This window comes from Pezoporus occidentalis, unplaced genomic scaffold (genome assembly GCF_034315485.1).
Source record: "Pezoporus occidentalis ecotype Australia unplaced genomic scaffold, CSIRO_AGI_Poc_V1 ctg225, whole genome shotgun sequence".
NCBI classification, from domain to species: domain Eukaryota; kingdom Metazoa; phylum Chordata; class Aves; order Psittaciformes; family Psittacidae; genus Pezoporus; species Pezoporus occidentalis.
Window position 1 is genome coordinate 350,882 of NW_026914128.1, and position 21,365 is coordinate 372,246.

At 46.1% G+C, this 21,365-nt stretch overlaps 1 long non-coding RNA gene across 1 annotated transcript in view; it reads right to left on the reverse strand.

Moving 5' to 3' along the window:
* Positions 1–20,078, reverse strand: part of LOC134164790 (uncharacterized) — a 36,658-nt gene extending 16,580 nt beyond the window's left edge. The window contains exons 1-2 of the long non-coding RNA XR_009965266.1: positions 19,868–20,078; positions 15,078–15,223 (exon numbers count right to left, since the gene is read on the reverse strand). This is a non-coding gene — a long non-coding RNA (uncharacterized LOC134164790). The remainder of the gene's footprint in view (positions 1–15,077; positions 15,224–19,867) is intronic.
* Between the last annotated feature and the right edge of the window lie 1,287 nt (positions 20,079–21,365).

Genomic DNA, 21,365 nt, shown 5'->3' on the forward strand with positions numbered 1-21,365 from the left:
GCAACATAAGCTGAGGGACATGAGAAATACAGTGGAGATGGCAAAAGGCTAGTCCTGGCTTTGTTACACTGAAAACATATAGGAACTTAAACTTTACAGTACAGGGGTTGGTAAATCACACACCTTAGCAACTAAAATTAACATCACAACTGGAATTTGTTAGAAAGCATTAAAACTGCATTTAAAACAAACGTCCATGCCTCTGTAGGCACATATGTCCACTTTATATACCCTAATACATAATTCGATATGGAGACTGCATTTTGGCATATATCGCTCACTTAGAAGTGCTAGGAGTTAGCAGGGGAGAGAAAGCAGGAGTAAAGTTGTGGACATGTGGGATGCCAGCATGAATATCCTCTCAACCATACCTGACTGATGCTCTCAGGTCAGGACACCTCATCCAGATGTTTTATGGGATTGGACATGTCCTCAGGAACACAGAGAATGAGGCAGGCATCAGGCTGGACCACAGTTCTTGCATATAGAAATCAAATGAACTCAGCAAAACAACTCTGGCTGCACAGTCATAATGACTACACATGGATCTGTGAAGAGGAACATTACGCTGAAGCTCCGCATCAATAAAGCGGAGTTCAATGGCAAAGGAAGCCTCAGGCAGTGAATGTCTTCGAGTGAAAAGGATGACTTATTAAAACATGCCTAAATTGTTTCTATCAGCACTACATGTGATTTTCTGAAAGGACAGCAGAAATTCTGGCTACGACAAGGAAACACGAAACTCCTTCTGCCTGCCAGTTTCAATCACATAACAGAGCTCAGCCCGGACCTACGCAAGGCTGAAATGATGCTGTTGGAAGTGAAGCTGGCTGTCTCCCATTAAAGGCCTGCAAGCTTTTCTTTTTTAAGGTTGTGTGAAGCCTTGGGGTCTTATCTGACTCCTTACTGAGTCTGGATGGCTGGGCAGCAGCCCAAAAATACCTTCTCACATCTTTAGCTTTATGGGGAGTTTCATCCCTTCCTCCTGCTGAGGCCACAATATCCTTTGCATTCGTTACCTGGCGGCTGTGTTATTGCAGTCTCCTGTTTCTGAAGCTGAACGTAAGACAACGTGCTGGCTCCAGATGTGGCAGAAGGAGCCCATCTGCCTTATGCCTGCCTTAGATCACTGTAATCAGTGCTCAGCTCCTTCTCCCAGCTCCAGCTAATTCCTGATGCCAGTTTACAGCCTCTGGTGTACGAAGCCGTGCTGCAGTTGCAAACCACCGAGGCTCAGAACAAAGCCTTTGGGAGCCAGGCACAGAGCATGCTTTTGAAGGCAATCCAGCACTGGAAAAACCTTTTCATGAACAAGGTGAGGAGAAGACCTGACCATCTTTAGGCAACAAAGGAAACCTTCCTCCTGCAGAGCCGTTTCCATCGGAAGCACTACTTGGGCAAGCCCTTGGAAGGGGGGATTGGAAACGGATGATCTTAAGGTCCTTTCCAACCCAAATCATTCTGCGATTCTACTTGCTCCGAGTTCCTAACTCTTTCATTTGCCTTCTCAAAAAGGCACAAAGCACAGAGCAAGTTTTGATCCAGAAAAGGCAGAGATGCTGAACGCTGCAGAGATTCAGTTGCTGTTTCACTAGAGCTGCAGACCCACGTGCAAGCTAAGATAGCGAAGGCCAGAAGTCACCAGCTTCAGGCCACAGCTCAATATTACACTTTCAAGTTTAGATTTCTAACTCCTAACACCAAAGGCAGATGACAGAAACCTCTGCCCTGGTGCAAACTCACTTGACCAACGCACCTTCTGATGGGTTATCTTTGCAGCAACAGGCTTCAAGCTCCATCAAGCACCAACTTTCACCACGCTGCCAGCATAAGACTATCAGGAAAGCATACAGCCAGAGTAAACTCTGTATCGTGTGCTCTGCCAAATCTGTGCCCAGGCCTGATTTGAGTCCAAATTTCCCAGCAGTGTGCATAGTTTCAGCAGTAACGCTTCTGGAACCGATGCTTACCTTGCAACCCATCCCTTTTTTGTCATAGTTTAACTACTGCTTAGCTCTAATATTGCTGTTGCTACTGCCTAAGGATTTTGCCCTGTATACATCAAGTAACAGGGTCTTTCCCAACCTCCTGTGGATTTATACACACATATATATACACATGCACCTGGTGTGCCCTATCAGCTGGGGAAACAAAGTGAGGAACAGCAGAAGAGGCCAGCACATGCTTTACTGTGTATCTGCCTATAACCTGTGCTATGAAGTCACTGATCAAATCCAACCCACCATCTCATTCACAACGCAGCTCTTCAGACATAATTCAGAGGCTGCTGCCACTTGCATTCAACATACAAACACGTTTGCAGGGATTTGAGCAACACCCCCCCTAAACCCAAGTCCCCGGAGGAAAGAGTGAACGTGGAACGTGGCAATACACATCCCTGGCAGTGTACAAGGCCAGGCTGAAGGGGGGAGTTTTATCTATTTATTGAAAGGATTTAATGATGTGTGAAACCTGGACTGGTCCCACCTCATCCCTCTCACCGAAAGGCCACTCACAGAACAGGCTCCCCTGTATGTGTAAGACAAAAAGATGGCTTACAGAAGTGTATTTACTTGTACCTGTGAATTCTCCATGTATAGATACATATGCGTACAGGAGTGAAGATTACTATGGGTTTCTTCACAAGATACAGCCAAAGCACGCTCAGAGCGTATGGGTCAATTCACACTGCCTCAAAAATACTAAACCCCAAACCCCTAAATAACGTGTTCCGAAAGAGCCACTTCAGCAGATCAAATACTGGCTTCACTTCCAAGATTTAAACTATCATTTTAAAGCAGCTGCCTAGCAGAGCTGAGGTTGGTTTAACAAAGGGGCTGGTGGGAGACACAGCTCTTGCTCATCTTCCAAAGGGCTGAAATGAACAGAACATTTGTCAGGGAGGAGCACAAAACGAGCCCTTTTGCACTACTCTGAGAGGTTATACAGCTTTCACATCAGCTGCTAATTGCTAATGTTGGTATTAAGGGGCTAAGGCACATACGCATTATAAGGTACCTGTAGCAGATAGACCAGGAGGCAGAACAGGTTACAGAGAAGGCCAAATAGAAAAGCTTGGTTTATTGAGCTCAGATTATGCCAGTTGTTCAGTATTTCTTACTCCTGTATGCTCGTCTTTATTCCTCCTGCAGAAGGAGTCCAGAACCCTTCAAGAAGTAATTCAAAATGGCAAAAGCAACACTTTTCTTTACCTCTACCTGGCACATTTTCAGAGGGATTCATTTACTGGATGGAAACTTCCTGCCTGGACCGGCCATCCGTTAGTATGAGTAATGAGCAATCCATCCATCATTACGGTTAGTAAGTTTTCCATTTCAGCCTCTTCCCTCTTTAAGTGCATGATTTAATTCACAGCACATAAACATTTATGCAGAAACCTTGCAAAAGCAAAACCATGCCCAGTATTTAGGTCATACATGAGACAACTGTAGGCAGGTGGGGAAACTCACTCTAAAGCAAACTCGTGTCCAGTGTTTGTTCACAATATCTAATCTCTGTATTCTGTGTCTGGGCCTCATTTACATTAAACTCCTTTTCTTTTTTCCCTTCCACACGTACAGAGTTCACACTTGGCACTGCTCGGAGCTAGAGCTGCTGCATACTTAAGAGGAAATTTGTTCCTGGGACAAATATGAGCTCTGGGAGAGGTTGCTTTATCAACTAGGATATAGGTTTAAAACTTGGTATCTCCCACCCTGTCCTACTGCAAACTCCTTCCTGCCCCGACTCATGTCACTTTGGGAATGCTGTGCTGCAAAAGTGTGCAGGGAAGAGGTGGCCCATGGTACCTGAACATCCAGTATTCATCTCAATGCAGAAGCAACCACCCTCCTGCTGGAGGATGCCTGGAATATTTCTAGCTTAATGAAGTTTCTGGGATGCCTCTGGATCTTTAGAGCTGAGGCTGCAGCATCCCACTGCAGGGTGGGTCTAAGACTGGATGCTGGGGGATGCATAAGGGTGGCAACACCGCAGCGAACGCGTAGCAAGGTGCTTGCCCCTTCTCTGTTGGGAAAAGCCACAAAGGGTCCAGTTCAGAAGAGTGGGGCCCTCCTCATACCTCTGAGGCATGGCAGGGATTCCCTTCTAGTCAGCATGAGCTTTCAGCCACCTTTTCTGGGTTTTCCTTTGCTTCCTTCAGTGGTAGTCACTTCTTCCTACAGACAGCGCACTTGGGGCAGAGGTGGCCAGTCCTTGCCTTGCAATTCCAGCATCGGAGGAGGTTTTCATGGACTTTTAGTGCCCGTCTCAATTTTGCCTGCAGCTAAGCATGTGGCTCTCCCCAGGGAACCCCTGCACGCTCTAGCTCCAACCCTTCCTTTCCAAAAGTAAACCTGACTTTCTTGCCCCTTCCCCAAAATCCGCTCGGAAAACTGCCTGCTTGCTTGGGGCAAGCAGAGAGCCCTGAACCGCAGACAGGGCTGCAAGGCAGAGCAAAACAGCGCTGTTCAATGCATGCTCCCTGAGCCAAGACTGCTTTAAGCCCTCCTCCTCCATCACCTTCCCTTAAAACTGAGATTATTAATGACTCGCACTTACATCCATGTTTCTCAGAGCTCTGCTTTAGAGAGAAACAATAGCCAGGTCTCCCTCTCCTTCCTCCTGGGTGGGCAAGCAGCACAATGCTAAAGCATTATCACATCAACTGCTGGGCTAAGAAGCTTGACCCAAAGCCCTGTGCCAGTGAATTATTTCCCCCTGACGCATGGCTTAAGGCTGAAGGATTTGAACCCTTAATTGGTGCATTTTCTGCGAGGCTTTAAAGGCTTTGGCAAGGTGAGATTCCTGCTAATCAGGGATACAGCTGCGAAGCAGCTCCTGCTGTGCATCACCAGCAGCCTCTTCCTACAGGGATTTCTTCATCTCCTGGAGCTCAAGGGACTTGTCTTATCTGAAGGTGTTAAAATAATTTCTAAGTGAAGCTGTCCAAGGACTGCGGTTTAAACATTGCTCATGACCTGTGTTCACTGAGGCAGGTATCAGCATAGACCTGTTAGTGCACGCGAAAAAGAGCACCATGACTTTCTCTCTCACATCACAGTGGTGGCAAGATGGCTCTTTGTGAACCAGGAAAGCAAAGCACGTTCCCTGGGACTTTTGACTTTTCCTAAGAGCTACCTCAGCCCTTCTCTCCAAGCAGGCACCCACAGAAATTAACATCTCCACAGAACTGTTTTGTCACTGAAACTGTCAAAACCCCCAAACGCCTCCATCCTAAAGGATGAGAAATGTGGGACATTAAATCTCCATTCATCATGAGCAACACCGAGTCAGAGCACCCATTATTTTCACCCTGCCATTTTGCTGTACTTATACCCCTGACTTGCAAAACAACGAATTCTATCCCATCAGAAGCCTTGCAGATCCCCTCTTCAGCGAGCTCCCGAGGGCTGGAAGGAGTCCTGCACAGGAAGGGGTTGCAGGATGGGCACATCGCTGCTGCTGTTCTGGTTTTCCCAGGACAAGTATTTCTCACATTGCTTCAGCCCAAAGGACCTTTTTAGGGAGAGGACACTGAAACTGGAGAGCGGTTCCTGTACCCATTAGGGAGAAGAGACTCTCCCTTGGAGAAAACCAAATCCAACACAGACTGACAAGTGTTCTTAGGCTGCTCGTGCAGGGCACATCCCTGCAGTCACACTCGCTCACCCACACAGAGATGTAACACTGATACAACTCAAGGTATGCTTTAGAAGGCGTATTTGTGGTAGCTGAATAGAGTATTTGTAGTATTCGAATAAATATTTGTAGTAGTTGAATAATCAAATCGCATTCTCTTAAACACATAAGCACAGAAGAGGGAAGCAGAGATTGAAAACGTTCAAGGTACGCACCTTTAGGCCCCTAATGCCCAAAAGTTAGGTATGATCATACACACCATTTTGTTTTGCTCGTTTGATTTTAATTCCCTCTGTTTCCCTTCCTCTTGCCTCTGCTAACCACGTTTTATTTGTGAAGTCTTACAGACTTCAAGCCTGCTTTGAGCCCTGGCATGACACAGGAGCTCTGGGGGAGTCAGAATGAGGATGCTCACCCCCTGACACAGATAACGCTGCTGCTCTTTCATTCTCTGTTTACACAGAGCCTTTGCAGTGCCTCTCTCAGATTTGTAAATGCCGAAGACCCTCAAACAAAACCGGGCTGAGCTCCTTCAAACAGCTCTGACAACTTAATTAACTTTGGGCACCGGCACCTCAGGACTGTCAGCTGTAACGACTTCAAAGATCAATTAAAAGATCAGTTCTTTCCCTCCCTATATGGGAAAGTATTTTTACACTAGCAAATACCCATTTACACTCATTAAATTCTGTGAATAAGCCTGCTGACACGCCGGGGGTCCCATTGAAACGGGCTCTTCACAAATACAGTAGGTGTAGTGTTTACCCTTTGCTCAACTGTGCTGAATAAGCCCTTTGACAAAGAAAAGCTTTCTTGCTGGCCCCAGTTATCAGGAGGTGCATTCTGCTGCAGCCACTCACTCAAAATTAAACCAATTTTAATTAAGACATTAACAGAATGAATAGATTCTCCAAATGGTCAGGACTCAGCAACGTGTAAAATCACTTGTGTGAATTGCTATAACTCGCTGGTGGGGATTTTGTGTGTCTCCTGTAACCCCAGCACTGGATTGCTCCTCGTTGGAGCAAGTCCAGAGGAGGCCACGAGGATGCTCAGGGGCTGCAGCACCTCCCCTATGGAGACAGGCTGAGAACATTGGGGCTGTTCAGCCTGGAGAAGAGAAGCTGCGTGGAGACCTCAGGGCAGCTTCCTGTGTCTGAAGGGGGCTGCAAGGATGCTGGAGAGGGGCTCTTCATCAGGGACTGCAGCCACAGGACAAGGGCTGATGGGGTCAGGCTGAAACAGGGCAAGTTCAGGTTAGATGTAAGGCAGAAGCTCTTCCCTGTGAGGGTGCTGAGGCGCTGGCACAGGGTGCCCAGAGAAGCTGTGGCTGCCCCATCCCTGGCAGTGCTCAAGGCTAAGTTGGCCACAGGGGCTTGGAGCAAGCTGCCCCAATGTGAGGGGCATGTGCCTCCATACAAAGTAGTTGTCATGAGGTGTCATGACAGTCCTGGGTCTTTCCTTCACGATTACTTTCTCTCACTAAGCCTCATTTCTACCCTAAGGTGCAGCAATATCAATAAACTTAAATCCTTACGTTATTTTATGTTTATTAGTGCATTTATTTGGGTTTTGGAGAGCAAACAAGGACATCAGTGGTGACATTTTGGGGGTTCATATGTTTGGATGTGTTTAAAACCTATTGCTCAGCTCAGGGCGTGATTTCCCTTGTATCACAGGGTGCTAACACATCTCACCTGTCAGTTTGCTACACTGTGCTAAGTCCTGCATTCTCCCAGCTTCTCACCCACCCCACTCCCTGCCATAGGCCATGAATCAGGAACAAAGCTTGAACAGGACAACAAAGGAAGTTTGGGATGCAGAGGAAAGGAATCAGAGGGAAGATTTTGCCAGCTCTGCACTTAAGAGCCGTTTTCCTGCAGGAACTCTGAGTTTTGTGTACCCAACTAAAGCTGAACAAGATGGTAATGCTGGCACCCACACAGCTTCTACCTGCAGTTATTTCAAGGTGTATAAAATACACACGTATCCACATATACACATCTGTGGGTGTTCACCTACTTGCATATATATAAAACATGGGAGAACTGGATGGTGGCGTGATGGGATAGATGAACCTGACACTGGTATGAAAACCTGGAGTAAAAGTGGCTGCTGTTGGAATGAGCAAACAATGAGATGGTGACGCTCCAGAAGAGCTCGTGCATCTCCTCTACAGCTCACAAGTGCGTACTCCCTCAGTGCCTTTCCCTTGAGTAGGGGAAAAACTACTTGGAAGTGTTTTAAGAAAAGGAGGAAGGGAAATTCAGTTTTGTTTGTTGCCGTTTCTCTCTGTAAAACCTTCAATATCAAGAACCTAAGTGAGGTCAAAAGAAAGCATCAAAGTGTCTAACAATGATCTAAACCAGATTTCAATGTACATAGAAAGGTCACAGCTAAAGAACACTTACTACAGACTTTTCCATGGTTAGGTCCCAGTTTTATATGCTTTGCTGGACCCCTGACATACAGCCCTTCAGAGCTGCAGGATGTCAGGCTTTATTGTTGTTGCATGTGCAATGAAAAGAGAAATGCTCCATAATAATTTCTTAGTAGTGTTTGTTAATGTTGTGATTGGGATGTTTGCTGTCTGAATATACTGCTTTGGCTAACGGGTCTGTAAGGAGAAAGACTAGCTCAAGAGATGCCTCTTGGGGCATCAAGAGAAGTCAGGCTGCACAACTCATTGCCAGAAGATAACACAACTTTATGGAGTCTATACACCTCAGGTTCTTTACCCCCAGTCTTTCATTCCTATTGATGAAAGGGCAGCTATTGGAGTGCAGTAGCCTGCCTGCTCTTTGTAAACCAGTAGTCAAAACTGTCCAAAGGAAAGACCTGCAAGTTTTCAAACTCTTTGGCTTAAAGCTTTCCATGCCTTTCAAGCTCGAGCAGCATGGTAGACATACAAGATATACAGGACAACGGAGCGCTCTGCCTGGGCCAGGGCTGCAGATCCTGTCCTTTTGGGTACTCAGAAAGAGCTCCTGTTGCACCAGAGATATGCACAGACACTTTAAAAGCTTTGCTGGGGGGTTTTCTTGGGGTAGGGGTGTTTGCTTTTGTTAAAGGACCGCCAGGTACAGCTGTACCGTTCCCGAGAGCAGACTTGGCAGTAGCTATGAGGAAGGCCAGTTTCATGCTCTGTCTATCCCAGCTGTGGAGCCAGGCCACAGATAGCCCCTGCTGCAGCATCCCCTGCTGCCTCCTCCACAGCCAGATTGCCCCGAGACCCCCTGAGGCCACCCTTGCACAGAAGGGACTGCAGGAGAGCTCCCATGTCTGTGGGGTTTATTTCCTCCATTCATGGAGAACAAACACATTTAATATTTAACATTTCCTAGGTCTTAAACCCCAGCTCTGTCACAGCAGCACAAGGCGGCCAACCAAGTGACCTCACAGCTGGCTTTAAAGACAAGCAGGCAGGCAGTTCTCCCTGCCCTACATGACGGCTTTCCTCTATTGCTGAGCGAAACAAGTCGCCCAGTGTGCGGCCGGGAGGAGCTCACCTGAGCTGTGCTTTGGCTCCTTCTATCACAAACAGGCTGTGCTTGGTGCAGGTTTCTGGTCACAGGAGGAAAAGAGCTTTCTTCCTTCGGACATGTGGAACAAAAAAGCAAAATCAAAACGCTTTCCTACGCGAGTGCCCTCTTGAGATGTCTCCGGAATGCACAAACAAAGGGAAAGACTGTTTTTGCCCGAGATAATACAAAGGTGGGTGTGCTGTGGAAACCTACACAGATCACACACTGCACATACGCTATTTGATTTCCGAGTCTTTGCCCACACAGCATTTTCTTGGTGCCATTAAAGAAGGCCAGAACTCCCAACCAACCACATTTTGCTGGGGAAACGTGTAATTCTTTAGAAGGGTTTCTCCGTTTTGTTTTCTCTAAGCAGCCCAACCCAGACCTTTCAAGTGACACTTCAATGAAACATCCTCAAAAGGGATAACAGCCTTTAAATCTCTTTTTATCCTGTAAAACAGAGCTCTGCCCACCACAGCGGGAGGACACACGCATGTCGCCTGGCTGTGTCCGTCACATCTCTCACACAGGCATGACATGGGCTTCTGGACCAACCCAAAATATCTATACTGTAATAGACTTTTCCAGCTCCCACATAGGGCTGATCTTGTCATTTGTTCTTGACCATACAGCTAGCAAGTGTAGGTAGCTGCTGTAGCAGGAGGCGTAGAAACACCACAGTTCTACACTGCACGCACTCAAACAGAGACCCCAGCTCTCTGGTTTAGCTTCAAAATACAGCGTGTGGTGCAATTCCACTGCCCTTGGGGATAATCAGTCCCTCCTTTTCATATACTGCAAAATCCAGTTTTCTATTTGCCCAACCACTGACACCAGTGGTTGCAGTAGAAACAAGCAAGAGTAGCACAGAGGTGAATGAGGCTGTATGGAGTTATAGTGTCAATATTCCCCCGATGATCTTATTGTTCTGCTACTGTTATGGATCTTGCAGGTGAAAAGTGTTTTGCAAAGCAGACCTCAACAGGAGAAGAGCCCAGGAGAATCCTGAAGCTTTGCTTCACTCTCAGGAAAAGGCCATAGTTCAGCATGGTTTACCCTACTCATAGATCACTGGAATAATTGCTACGAGTTGGAAGTAAGATTAAGAAGTAGCATCTCAATCACATCAAAAGCATGCTACCATTTCAATCTGCTTACACAACCAGAGGAGTTGTACATAGAGAGATCTGGGGGTCACTGCAGCAGAGACCAGCTTTTTGGGTCCTTGAAAGGAAAATTTCTTTAGAAGAAACAGAAGAGGGACTGCTGTTATTCGAAATATGGGAAAGAACCCACTAACAACCAACAACCAGACAACAAAAAAGCCCAACGCAAACATCTCGCTGCAAACGATGCATCAGGGTTGGTTATATGGATCTGTGTTTTGTTTCAGGCAATTACTGATCAGGAAGACCTTAGAGTAAAGGAGTGCAAAGGACTCCAAAAGGGCTGTCAAGCATCGGAACAGGCTGCCCAGGGATGGGGGTGAGTCACCATGCCATGCAGATATGGCACTTTGGGTTCAGTGGTGGAATTGTCAGTGCTGGATTAAAGGTTGGACTTGATGGCCTTAAAGGTCTTTTCCAGCCTAAATGATTCCACGACTCAGGCATTTGATGTCTAAGGGGCTGACACAGACCGCCCCGTGTTCCCACTGCAGTGACTTTCATTGTGCTAAGATGCCTTGTGTTTGCACATGCTGGAAGTGATTCAGAGCAGGCACTCCAACTCACAGGTCACACTTGCACTATGCTGGCTAAATTCCTCCTGGTTTTTGGCCCCGGATCTATTCCCATCAGTTTAACGGTACTTTTCTTCTCGCAGGAGCGATGCAGAGCTACATGCATTGATGTGTCACAGAAATCATTCAAGTGCAATAAAACCAGACAAACACAGAAAGACTAGAAAACAAGGTAAAAATGAAGTAGCCCGAATACACCAATTCAAAACTGACTCTGGGAGTCAAGAACCGGTGAGGTATTTTGATTTCCCCATCTGATTTTTAGTTGAATATGTAGACGACTTGCAGAAGATCTATACTGCAATATTTCAATTTGATTAGCAAAACCACAGTTAACACCAAGAAGGAAGATGATGCAAGACTGGTTTTGGGTGGTTTTGTTCTTTTTAATCCACTGAAAACAGTCTCTCCTAAAGGCCTTTTTTAATACTGAATAGAAACGGTAGTCAACAGGCAGATTTATCTCCTGTCACCCTGAGTTAAAGCACCGAATTGTGCCCAAAGACAAAGATAAAAATCAGCACTGCACCCATGCCCAAATTTGTCAATGCTTTTAGCTTATTTCAAATAGAAAAATCGGCAAGCTCCTTGCATCTGCTTTTAAAGTGGACTGTGGGGAAGGCAATTCTGCTTTACCCTGCTGCTCTCCCAGCTTGTGCATTTATCTCCTTAGCTTTCTGAGGCATGCTGTCCCTCTTTGTTCCGATAAGAATACTCCGCTAATTCTCCTTCCTTTCCCTGCAGTATTCACGTGGAGGCTGGCACAAAGTGACACCTGTATGGCATTCATCCCATTGAACGATGCAGGGAGCAGTGCAGGGCTGTGGGAGGACAGGTCAACTGGATAACCCTTGGGGCAACCGGACCACCTCTTACCCCTAGAGCTGCTGACCACTGCTATTGCACAGTGTTATCACGTTGTATAACATCCCCCTTTAGACCTTTGCTGTTGGGCACAACCAAGTGGTTTATAACCCTCTCCTGGGAAACAGGCCTCCAGAGATTGTGCATGTACATTTTAACCTGATTTCCAGGTAAAAAGCTTCTGACCTGGCTCATGCAGCATTTGCCCAGGGGATTGACAAGCAACAGAAGAAAAAGACTGGGATGGAAAGCCACCTGTACATCTTGCAGGTGTTGATAGCCACACAGTGGTCTGTGCAGACAGACCCCACCTGCAGAGGTCAGTCCTACCCTGCTGCAGTGGTGGCTTTGTACAGAAGGGATGATGGGATTAGCTCTGATTCTTTCTCTAGGTTTGCTGACTTGCTGCCTGCTATATTGTACATTCTGAGTGCTCTGTGGAGTTCCTATCAGTATGGAAAGCACCACTATTAAGCCTTGGAATCCATCCTGGCTACAGTTGTGCAGGTGTCCCGATTCAATGCTCTCTCTTCAGGAAGCTGAAGACTATTTCCTGCAGTAGGCATTTTTGTGAGGGAGCTAGAACACTGAATTTGAATCTACAAGACTTCATGTATACCTTGCTGCACTGGAGGGTAGAAGAGTTTGAAACTAGTAGGAGATTCAACTGGGATTCAAAACCAGGGAGAAACCTGAGGGAAAACCTCAAACAAATACTCCTGTCTGAAGCATATTAGGATGTTGTTATTCAGACGATCCTATAAATGAAGAAACACCAGCAATTTGTCTAGTTCCCAACTAAGAGGAAAGCTGATAACATGTATTTCTACTGCTTTGCAAATCCTAAGAAGAATTGTCACTGTTTAATGGCATGGTCCCATCAAAATCATTGCAGCATAGTGCTAGAGCGTGCTTGCGAGCCATCGTTATTCCCATGCTCACCTCCAACGTTCTGCTTATAGACACTTCACTATAAAAGGATGTTGAATACATGGAAAAGCAAGGGCTTGTTTTCAGAAGGGGGATGTGTGCTTTCTGCCTCTCCTCATGCTCACAAAAGGGCAGAGGAGCTTTTGACAAGGAAAGGCTCAACAGGAATTGCTGTATATGTGAACATTCCAAACTACCTGCTCCCTCAGGTACACTTTGTGTAACAGCAACATTGCACTTGTGTCTTGTTTGAGAAGCAGGCAAACAGAGGGGACTTGCTTACAAAATCAGCACTCAGAAATGGACTTGAAAAGGTTGGAGACTGAAACCCTTTCAATGCTGGAAGTTTGTAAAGGAATACTGTGGGTAGACAAACCAAGCTCTGTTCTTACAGTTAAAAGTGGTGGGTTCACTCTTCCACTTAACATGCCTCAACTGGGGAATATTTGAAGGGCTGCAATTAAAACCACCCCAAAAACGTAACAAAACCAAACCCCCACTTCTTGTAGTTAATACAAGTACAACTTCCTTGTCACTGTACAGTTCTCATTTACAGTATCTGCATCCAATTTACGTACCTACAGCTAATCAGATTGTGCACTACAGGCACTTCTGCTTACAAATACAATCACCCTTTTCTCCCCTCCCCTTTGTTTGTCTCTTCCTTTGAAAGGTCCCTGATGTTTCTTCTCCTCCCTAACACCACTGCTATGCTTTTCTGTTCCATTCAAGAAAGCTGCTAGCTTATGGCACCGGCACCTGAATCTGGCCTCAGCACTCCCTCCATGCCCTAACCTCTGCCAGAAAAGGAGGAGGAAGGAGATAGCCGACTGAAGGACAGACCAAGGGGATGAGAAGGCAAACGCTGAATAAAAACAGATCAGAAGCACAAGGGGAGTGCACAAGGACATGACTCAAGGCTCAGTAATGACAGTGAAGGTGACTGACATGGGTTAAAAGAACCTCTTCTTTTCTTCACTGTGCCTTCAAGTTGGTAGGCAAAGGGGATCAGTCCCACCGCATATTTAGAACTTGAAGAGCAAAGGAAAGGAAAGGAAAACGTACTGCTGCAGCACTATTTTTGTCTGAGAGCGCCTTTAAGAAACTTCCTTTAAGTTTTGATACAGAACAAGCAACACTGCCCCACACTTGTTAAGGAAAACAGAGCATGAACTCCCTATTACATCAAGATGTGTAACCCAGTGTTGTTGCTTCATAAAACAAAGTAACGCATCCATCAGTCAGTGAAGTTTCTCCTGTCCATCAAGCGACACACACTCTTGCAAGAGCTTAAGCTTGTCCCCTGTGAGAAGGTAGGTGAGCATCCTTGTCAAACGATTCACCCCAATATGACACTCGGTGTTTGCTTACAGTAAGGGTTCTCATACCCACTACACAATTTTCAGTTATAGAACTTTCTACTTGAGTCCTCCTCAAGTTATTCCCCCTGATAACTCAGTCATTCCTCTGTTATGTTCCCCTAACTCCTTCCAGCCTATGTAACCCTTGGTGCGCAGTGATACGGCCTTTTGGGGAGCGTGATGGAGTGAGATTTCAAGTTGCCAACAACACAAGGCCCCAGTAAAAGCCATTCTCATGGCTGAGACACACTGATTGCAGAAAGAGATAAAGCTATCATCGCCACAAAGCTGTGTGAGCTCATGCTCCACACCATGCGGTACTGGATCACAAGCAATGACTATCAGGCTAACTGCAGTGGGTTGCCCATCATATGGGGGCCTTTAGCTTCAAGCTCTGGCAAAACTGCTTAAATCTGAGAGTCCCATTGCCTTACTCCTTGCAGACAAGGCTGATTAAATAATCTGAAAATGCCTATGGGCATGACAACATTGTGGAGGTCTTCCATATCAGCATGGCATTCGACACAATGCATCTCTATTTCCAAAGTTAATAGAAATCCCCATGGGTAACGTTTGCTTCCCTCCTGGCTCGCTGTGGGATGCAGCGATGACTCCTGGCTCACTGTGATGGATAGGCTCCGAACAGCAGTGGTTGACATTTTCTACGTGTTGGCCCTTTAATACGGGTTTTATGTTTGAACAGTTGCAATGAACATTCTGCACTGCCTTTAATCCTGGCTGATAAATGAAGCATGAGCCTCCCTCTAACCTTGAATACTCTCGCAGCTGATGCTTGTTTGATATGATCTGCATTTTTCCATGGATCCTGTTGGAAACTGTCCAATTACTTCTCCCCAGCTATCGAAGGAGCATTGCCATTGACTGCTTAATGCTTTTGCTAAAAATTATTAAGCATGCCTGCTTCTTTTTTTTTGCCATACAATAGTCATAAATATCATTTAACCAGTTCCCCAGATTGTATAAAATCTATACAAAAAGGTCAAGAGATCCTACAGCAAAAGGCAACTGAAAATCCTTGGACAAAAAAAAAGATGCTGTCTTACTGCCTGTAAACTGATTTAAATCCAAAGTCATGCAGTAAATCTGTGCCTCGGTTAAGCATATATCCATGGAAAAACAGTCTAATTCTGATGTCATATCTGGAATGAGATGAGCATGAAAAAAGAAAACAACACTAGGAATAATCCCTCCTCCTTTCTTTCTCACATGTCAGATTTTACTTGAAGGGCACTTTGTGATATATGGGTCTCCATGTATCTTTCCCCTTCTAGTTATAACCTTTCTAAAGCACACACTTTACTAACGAGGAAAAGCTGCAGATCAAAGCATGACAGTTGAAACCACAAAAACAAGGAGACAAGGTTACTGGAACAAAACCAAGCAGCAAAACTGATGAAAAGCCTTCAAGTACAGAGCGGGCTGATGAAAATCAGTGTGCGCTGCATGAACTGAGTAAAAAGGGGATGAAACAGAAGAGAAGCAGGAAAGCCTGATGAAAACCAAGGGCTGAAGAAAGCACAGGAAGCTGATGACTTGGGTTTTCCAACCAGAAGCTCTGCAATGCCTTTAGAATTTAAAGGAGAAACCACTGACGGTGGCACCAAACCACCAGACAGGATAAGGAGGAAGGATACCAAAAGAAGTTTCTTCTCCTGGGTAAACTGAAGTTGGGACTGTTCAGCCTGGAGGAGAGAAGCTGCCTGGAGACCTCAGAGCAGCTTCCAGTGCCTGAAGGGGGCTACAGGGATGCTGGGGAGGGACTCTTCATCAGGGACTGCAGCCATAGGACAAGGGGTGATGGGTTCAGACTGAAACAGGGCAAGTTCAGGTTAGATCTAAGGCAGAAGCTCTTCCCTGTGAGGGTGCTGAGCCGCTGGCACAGGGTGCCCAGAGAAGCTGTGGCTGCCCCATCCCTGGCAGTGCTCGGGGCCAGGCCTATATGAAAGCACAGTGCTGCGCCTCTTGCTATTTTTTGAGCCCTAAAAATGGCTGGACAGCCCACAAATTGTGTCAAATTAGCCAGCAGCTAGAATGGGCTCTGATTCAATATACGCACCTTCAGCTTCTTTTGCTGAAGCCCCTACCAACCCCAGAAAGGAATAGGAGATATTATTTCTCTTACAGCTTACCCTTCAGTAAATCTCTTCTTGTATAGGTAGGAAATGCAATTGCATTCCCACACACTTCGATGACAAATCTAGGGAATACTGCCAGGAAAACATTGCTTTCCTTCTAAATTTCACCACACAACTTTAGTACATGGAATAAGGGTTGCAGGAATCCAACTCTTGCACCATTGATGTAGCCACCATCTAGCATGTAAAGTGTGGGTCAATGCCTTTTTAATGCTACCTTAGGAAAGCAGGTGAATTTTAACCACTGCATTCCTGTAAGGGCTTTTTAAACCCCACAAAACCAAGGAAACAGAGGGAGATCTTCATATTGCAGCTGCCTCGAGTTCTTCAGTCATGCTCGGGTACTGTTGTACTGCGCGCTCTCCTACCTTTGAGGCACGTATCAGTGCGGCAGGCATCACGAATGACATGAGGATATTGCAAAGAGATCTCTGCCTGAATGCTTGTGTCACTTCTAAGTCATGACTTAGAGAGGGGAAGAAAATGTAGAACAGCAAATGCTGGAGCTTGGCGCGTTGGGAGGACTGCAGAAGAGGAAAAGGAGTTTGACATCAAACCGCACTGTTTGTACCACGAACATGTACCTCCGTAGAGGATGATTCAGTTCAAGTAAGAATTCCTCCCCTGTGCAGCCATTTAGCCCTGCTCCAGTTTACCCCTATTTAAAGGGTGCCCAGTGATTTAGTGATACTTTTGGGAAGTTTTTCTTTCTTTTAACAGTATTTTTGTTAATTCAAAGCCAGAGGGAACAGGAGTCAGATTCATTGATGCCTCAGATAAGGCAAGGGCACATTCCCAGGCCGTGGAAAATCCCATTCCTTTCCCTGCCAAAAGGGATGTGACCCCACAGCATCCACATTCACCAGAAGGAGCCCTAGTTACCACACTGCTTGCTGGTGGCACCCCATACACCCCAAGCTGTACTTCCAAGTCCTTTCCTCCTGCATCACACCAGACCTGACGAGATGCTGGTGAACATGCCCTGTCTTTAGGGTATTTCCTGGTGGGGTGGAGGCAGAAAAGCTGGGGTGCTGGCACCCTCCCTCCCTTTGCTCTCACGGGAGAGCTGGCCAGGGCAATGGGTACCCACCCTCCACATTTCAAGAGGGCTTAACAGTGAATCTGGGGGAAGACAACAAGAGAGCAGAGATTACAAGTTTATACTTAAGGTAGATAGAAAATAATAGCCAGGGATGGGGAAGCGAAGACTTGAGTGAATGCGCTTCTACATCTGCTCCCCAGCGCAGGGGGTTGCTTTAGAAATAGTTCTTTCTATATAGAAAATATAAGAAAACTGAGGCTGCTGGGAGGAGCCAAAGAGCTACTCAACACTGCAAAACACAGGAGCAGGGTGCACTGATTCCCAGCACCATGCCATGCTGTTTAGCTCCCAGCAGAAATGGCCCAGGTGTCATCAGCACAGCAGACGACACAAATAACATGAGGATGGTGCAGTGAGAGCTGAAACAGGCTTCTGTTTGAATGCTTTATGTCGCTTCTAAGTGATTTCTGTTGAAGAAATCCCTTTTTGTTCACCACACACAGTACATTTCTTACACAGAGAAAATCAGAAGCATGGAATATGGAGGTAGCGATTTGTGTCTGGACAAATAACTTTTACTTCTGATCAGGCAATCTTAGGCCAAAGGACACTGCACAGTAATAGCTGTAGAAACTAATAGGAAATGCACTTGTGTGAATGATTCATGTACAAGATTAGGATCCCTTGTATACAGGATCGGTGCTCACAGAATTGTGTCATCTGAATGCTCATGGGAAAATGTGGAAGAAGCGCAATCAGGTGATGGGAATGTTTCCAGACTCTAAGATGACTGCTGCAGCAAGAGCTTTCCACTACTGATTCAATGCTGTTTGGATAGCCTGTGATTCCAATTACCTTTATACAGTCTTGAAATGCAGATTTAGGCAAGCAGTGCTACAGTTTTAGGCGACGCAATGCTGTATCGTTATACTTTGCAAGGACCGCTAATGCATTGCCATTCCTGATGGCCTTAAATGTAAGGTAAAACTACAATCGAGTTTGACACTATTATCAACCTGCTATTTAAACCTCCTGAGATGAATAGATGAAGCTCTTAAAGGAGTGTTCTCTGATGCAGCTGTGGAGATCATGCTACACAAAAATGATTTTTTCATTTATCTCTCTTTGGAAAATTAAGGATTATTTCACTGCCCCTTGTACTTAATGCACTTCATTGTTATCTTAGTGAGACAGGCTGTACTGGCCCGTTGGATGAGACTATCTTGCAGCGCTACTCTGTGGGATCTAGTCAAATGCTCTCTGTGCCATAGATCCTGCCTTTAATGTAGGTACATCTGTATGGACATCACTGCCCAAAAGACTAAATGGCAGCTCCTGCTGAAGCAGGGTGTGGGAGCCTTTTGCCTCAAAGCAGCTCTAAGAAGATCACTCAGAGCAGGCACACTGGGTCTGGGAAACTACCGAGTGGTAGCTCCCATTTCTCAGACAACATCTGCTGCCAAGGGGATGCCTCAGTGCGGATGGCTCACATGCTTGCTCAGTGTGATTCAGGAAGCGCCTTCTCTGTTTCACTGGAGGAGCTCTGCTTCAAAGGGCAAACCTACTCGTCACAGGAAATAAGAACCTGAAACTTGCAGGGAAAAGGATGTGGAGGAAAGGGAGAGCTGGCAGATGGAGCTGCATGCCAGGGATGGTCCTGCCAGCCCATAAATATTGATGACTTCGCAGCCTCTAAACATAGATTATTCAGGACCCTGGAGCCTGCAGCTGCACGGTCACAGCTTGCTGCTCTCCGAAAGAGCATTCCTGACCTGAGAATGTGCATACGTCTGTCTGAGAACCCCCCGCTGCTCTTTTTAACCCTGCTGAAACAACGCTCTCCTCCTCCTCCTCCTCCTGGAGCTTATAGTTCATCATAGTAATGCAAAAGGCAAAAGCCATTTACCCTGCAACAGTCTGAGCAGGTTGCTACAAGGTAGGAGATAAAACTCTTCCCTTTCTTCCCCTCCTCCTCCATAAACTGTCTTCATATAAGCCACTTTTTGTCTATTTAATAGAAAAAAGCAGAAGTTTCCAGATAGCAACAGGGACAGCTCATCTGTGCATGCACCGTGAGTAACCTAAATGTATTTGGCAGAGGGGATGCAATAATAAGAGCAAAGGGCCATCTTAGATTTGCCTGCTTCCATTTGGCTATGGATCCAGCTAACCTCTGGGACTCAGACAGACATCCTTAAGAGAAATGCATTCAAGATTTGGGCTGGGTCCCAAGTTCAATAAGCCAAAACTGGACGTGACATTCTGAGGATGATAAAGAAATACAGGAAAGTACCAAAGTGCAAACAAGGAGAAGCCAAGCCACAAAGGATTCAGCAAAGTATTTCAGCATCTCTGAGAAAACACAGAGCATCAGGAGCAAAGAGAGCCCATCATCAGGGGCTGGCTCATGTTTCAAGGACAGAACTTAAAAGGGTACTACTGGAGTCTATAGCAAAACAGGAAAAACTTAATGTTTGCTTACCACTGGGAAAATAAATACATACAGAGTTTATCATTCTCTCATTCTTCAGCACATGGCTACCGCAAATTCATGCTTAAGGCCACGTTATGTAAGGTCTTACTCTACACATATTTTGTTGACTTACCTGTGCTCTCAGCCTTCTGTGTTCCAGCAGGGCCACGATCTCTCAGTCAGCATCTGCAAAACTACTCAGAGGTGTAACAGAGCTGCCTGAGGTGCTCTGAAGCTGGTCCACACGGAGGAAAGGGCAGGGCTGGGGCTACCAGACCAAATTTATTCTGGATAACACTGCCACATGTTCCCAATTTCCCCAGAACCTCAAACACACATCAGGGCTTTCCCGAGGAGAGAGGCTTCTCTTCACTGGGGGCTAGTGCAGAAGGTGCTAATTGAATTAGGGATGCAATTGGGCACAGGTGTGCAGCATTGCTGCATGCAGCCAGTAACCTTGTGCCTCCAACAGCATCACAGAGTTATCATTTCACCTGGGGCATCTCTGCAGTGGGTGAGGCACCACAGCTCACTTCCTCGTATGGAAGAGCTTGCTGCTGAAACAAAAAGCTTGGACTCCCTGTTACAGATTACCAGTAGGTTTAGGGGTTAATCAGTTAACTGGAAATTGTTTGGGAATATTACTGTCACCTTTATTTAGGCCCCATAGACACAGAAACGTTTTGTGTCCGTGCTGTTCTCAGCTCCTTCTGGAATCAACCTTTTTGCATGAGTTCAGAACAGCCTTTTTTCACTGCAGCTGTGCCAGCACTGATCTGTGCTGCTTCCTCTCTGGCTTCAGTGTCCTGGTTTTCTTTCCAGCTGAATGGCAGCACAAAGTCAGAAGCAATTCCTATTGAGCACACACATGCAGCCGACCTGGAGATATGTATGGAAATCCCAAGCTGATAAAACAGTTATAAGAAACCCTTCCATGGACTCCTACCAATGTATGTCAAGCTGGTTTTCTTCCTTCTCCTTAGCTCCCCTTTTCTTTTCCTTTTCCTATACAGTTTGCCTGCTTATCGTCAGGTCATCGCTAACGCCTTCCAAGACTTGACCAGAGTCGGTGAAAGAGCTGTTTTTAACCCACCAGCAGTAACACCTCACACTGAACGCACGTCCAGACACCGTGCACAATACACAAAAGTGAGACACCAGGTTTGAATGCAAACTGTTTCGAACGACCTCTTTCTTCCCATCTCAAATCACTCCTAAGCCACACGGGTAAAACCCATCTTTGAGAACATGGGCACTGATGCAGTAGCACAAGCCTTTCGGTTATGGAAACCTCCACATGAGGTGCAAGCACAAACCACCTCCCAGCATGAAGCCTCGGGGACCTGAAACTGTAGTGTCCCTGAGGAAACCTGCTGGACTGGCACATGTTCTTGTGCAGCTTAGGCTCTGCCCTCTGGCTCTCTGCTGGCTTTCCCTTCTTTAAGAATATAGCGCTTGCACACTTGCATTAATGTTAATTCACACTGATTTCACATTTTGATGTGATTTCTGTTTTACTCAGGGCCTCAAGCCAGGGTTTTCTGCAGCTCGACGGAACTTCGGTTTCGCTTTACTGCAAATGATTCATCCTTTCCTTAACAATAATATTTATTTCTACATTCACTTCAGAA